The following is a 3,358-nucleotide window of genomic DNA, read 5'->3' on the forward strand; positions in this document are numbered from 1 at the left end:
ATATAGTTCTCTCTTATTAGGTAACATGCTGTAAAATTTATAATTTTTGTCCATAGTCTTTCCCATTCATTATATTCAATTGGGTGGACCAGATCTTGTTCCCATTTTTTAATAGCGTCTCCTTTTTCCTCCTTTTCTACTTTCCCATTTTGTAACAGTTTATATATTTTTGAGAGAGTCTGTTGGTTGTTATATAAAATTTCTTTTTCCCATACCGAAATTTTTTAGGGCCTTTCTCACCAAATGATCAGTAAATCCTCTATGTGCTTTTATTTTATCGTGACCCAGATAGCAATGCCAGATATATATATTATCTCCATTGGTAGTATTCCTGAAAGAAAAAATTCTGGTTTTTTTAGAAATGTAAATTTGAATAGTTTTTAAATTCACTGTAAATGTTGTTCCAAAATTCACGGATAACCTTGCAATTCCACCACATACGGAAATATGATCCTGTATCTTTTTTGCATATCCAACATAATGTTTCCCATTCTAAAGTTTCCCTTCCCTTACCTCCACTTCTGAATTTGCAATGGACAGGGATCTTTTTTGTTTCTCCTTTTGCAAAGGATTTGCCAAGGAAGACCCAAATCTTGGACCAGATTGCTATAAGAGAGGCAGCACGTGCAAATCTAACAAGTGTCCCAAAGGAATGATTCAAGATGGAATGTGTAACATGAAAAAGATATGTTGCAAGAGGTAAAAAGAGCTCAAACAAGGTGCCGGAGATGAACTTAAATATTATTATATTCTTAACATTTTCATACCATACTTATTTTCATATTTCCACTTACACTTTATTATTTTCCAATTTGTACATCTTAATGTTATTAAGTGTTAAATCGAACCCTGCTAGCAAGTCCACTTCTTTGCAGTTTTTCTGTAGGTAGAACATAAATGATTCCCAGTCTCTATTGTCCTTATCTCTAAGTTTCCCAGTCAACTTCGCCAGCATATTCCACCACTTTTTCTTACCATTCTTCTTTAATTGGTGTCTTGTCATCTTTCCATTTCTAGGCTGATAAAATCCTAGCCACTGTTGTCACATACATAAATAACATATTCTTCTCTTTTGACAAGTCTTGACCTGTAATGCCTAGCAAGAAAACTTCTTGTTTTCTGTTAACAAATGTTATCTGAAACATTTTTTTTTTCATTTGGTTATAAATCATTTCCCCAAAGTTTTTGGTTATTTTACAGTTCCACCACATATGAAGAAATGTGCCTTCCTTTTCTTTACACTTCCAACACTTATTGGAGCCTAAACAAAAAATTCCTTCCAGTAGCACCTTAAAGACCAACTAAGTTAGTTCTAGGTATGAGCTTTCGTGTGCATGCACACTTCTTCAGATACACTGAAACAGAAGTCACCAGACCCTTCTATATAGTGAGAAGGTGGGGAGGGGTATTACTCAGAAGCGTGGTGGGAATGGGTGATTGGCAGATAGCTGTGATGAGCCTGTTGACGACTCTTAACGACTGCAATAGGTCTTACAGGAAAAAGCAAGGGGTGAGAAGGTGAAAAATGGCTTTGTCATGTATAATGAGATAAGAATCCAATGTCTTTGTTCAGACCAGGTCTCTCCATGGTTTTAAGTTTGGTAATAAGTTGCAATTCAGCAGCTTCTCTTTCCAGTCTATTTCTGAAATTCCTTTGTAATAGAACAGCTACTTTGAGATCTTGTATAGCATGTCCTGGTTTCTCTGTCTTGTGATTCCACGAAAGCTCATACCTAGAACTAACTTAGTTGGTCTTTAAGGTGCTACTGGAAGGAATTTTTTGTTTTGACTATGGCAGACCAACATGGCTACCTATCTGTAACTGGAATTATTGGAGCCTGTTCTATACATTTTAGCCATTTTTACAGCAGGGATATACCATCTGTACATCATTTTCATATGCAGTGGTACCTCGGGTTAAGTACTTAATTCATTCCGGAGGTCTGTTCTTAACCTGAAACTGTTCTTAACCAGAAGCACCACTTTAGCTAATGGGGCCTCCCGCTGCCGCTGTGCCGCTACTGTACGATTTCTGTTCTTATCCTGAAGCAAAGTGATGCATATTTTATTTTACCTACTTCTTTTACCTACTCGGCATCAAAATGATCGGGGACCTATGCTGTTGCATTCTTAGTCTAACTTGTTTTGGCTCATCAATTCCCTGTTCTATCATTTAACATTCTGCCGAGTTTTCTGCCTTCCTTTATATGATTGTAATTTATACATCAGATTCCAGGTGATATGGAAGTAACTGGAGTTTGGTTTTTTTTGCTTTTGTTTTTGTCTGCTTGCTTTTAAGTGTCCCAGAAAATTAATGCCCAGCTTACACAGGACCCTTTGAAAACTGGGAGATGCTCCCTTACTTTGAGAGCTACTGGATCCTGCTTCAGCCCCAGCTAGAGTCTCCTCCTTCTCCAGCAAAGCACCCAGATCAGAAAGAGGAAGCCTTTGCAATATTCTCATTGGTTGTATGTGCTTCTCCCTCGCAATAAAAGCAAATTAAAAAGCCACATTGCCTCTGCTTCTGATTTTTAGCTCACCTTTCTTCTAATTCTGCAATGCAGTACTCTAACCTTATATCTCATATATATATATATCATATCATATCATATATAATAATGCATATAGTTGGTGAAAGTGGGCATGAATATGGCAATAATAATAATTATAGTAACAACAAATATTATTATTTATATATCACCTATCTGACTGGGTGATATATTTTTAATTATTTAATTATTTTTAAATTGAGTGCAGAAAAAAATCAAAGTGGTTTACAAAATGAATCCCTCCTAAACAATACTGACAGAATGGAAGAAACTTTCTTTTTAATCAGTGAAATATTGACAGAGGAGTTCATTGCTTTTTTTGAAGGGGGGTGGGGAAGGACATACCGTATATTTAGCCCTGTCTGACTGGCATTGTTGGGTAGAAATCACCATTAAAGATGATAATGGCTTTCTCTTGCTTTGACCTATAGAGTTTGCATTTTTGTGGTTGTCTTCATTAATTCATCTCTTGCCCTCCAAACAATGTTCCTCTTTTATGCATTGCTTATCATCTCTGTAATAAACGGGCCTGGTTTTAAAGTCCCTCTGTGCATGTCTTTTGGAATGAGCTGCCAGCCACAGCAGAGGACATTCTTCCACGTAATTCATGGCCTCCCTAGGCCAGGTAGCTGGTGGTGACAGAATGTCAGAAAAAAGGGAAAGAGAGTTGAATGCAAAGAAGCAGGAACCCTCATCCTCCCAGAAAGCCATTCATTGATGTCAAGCCCTCTTCAGAAGCATCACATGGAGGTATGCACATCTAGAGAAGGTGTGGGCCAACTTCAGCCATGTGGGATCTTTGCTGGTTT

General features: G+C 37.3%; 1 long non-coding RNA gene across 1 annotated transcript; it reads left to right on the plus strand.

Annotated features, from left to right (window-relative positions):
* The first annotated feature begins 356 nt into the window (after positions 1–356).
* On the plus strand, positions 357–2,510 carry LOC309338319. The gene is made up of 2 exons (XR_014154871.1): positions 357–719; positions 2,323–2,510. It is a non-coding gene; the product is annotated as an uncharacterized lncRNA (long non-coding RNA).
* Positions 2,511–3,358: the final 848 nt, after the last annotated feature.

This window comes from Podarcis erhardii (genome assembly GCF_964252035.2).
Source record: "Podarcis erhardii genome assembly, chromosome: 3".
In the NCBI taxonomy this organism is placed as follows: domain Eukaryota; kingdom Metazoa; phylum Chordata; class Lepidosauria; order Squamata; family Lacertidae; genus Podarcis; species Podarcis erhardii.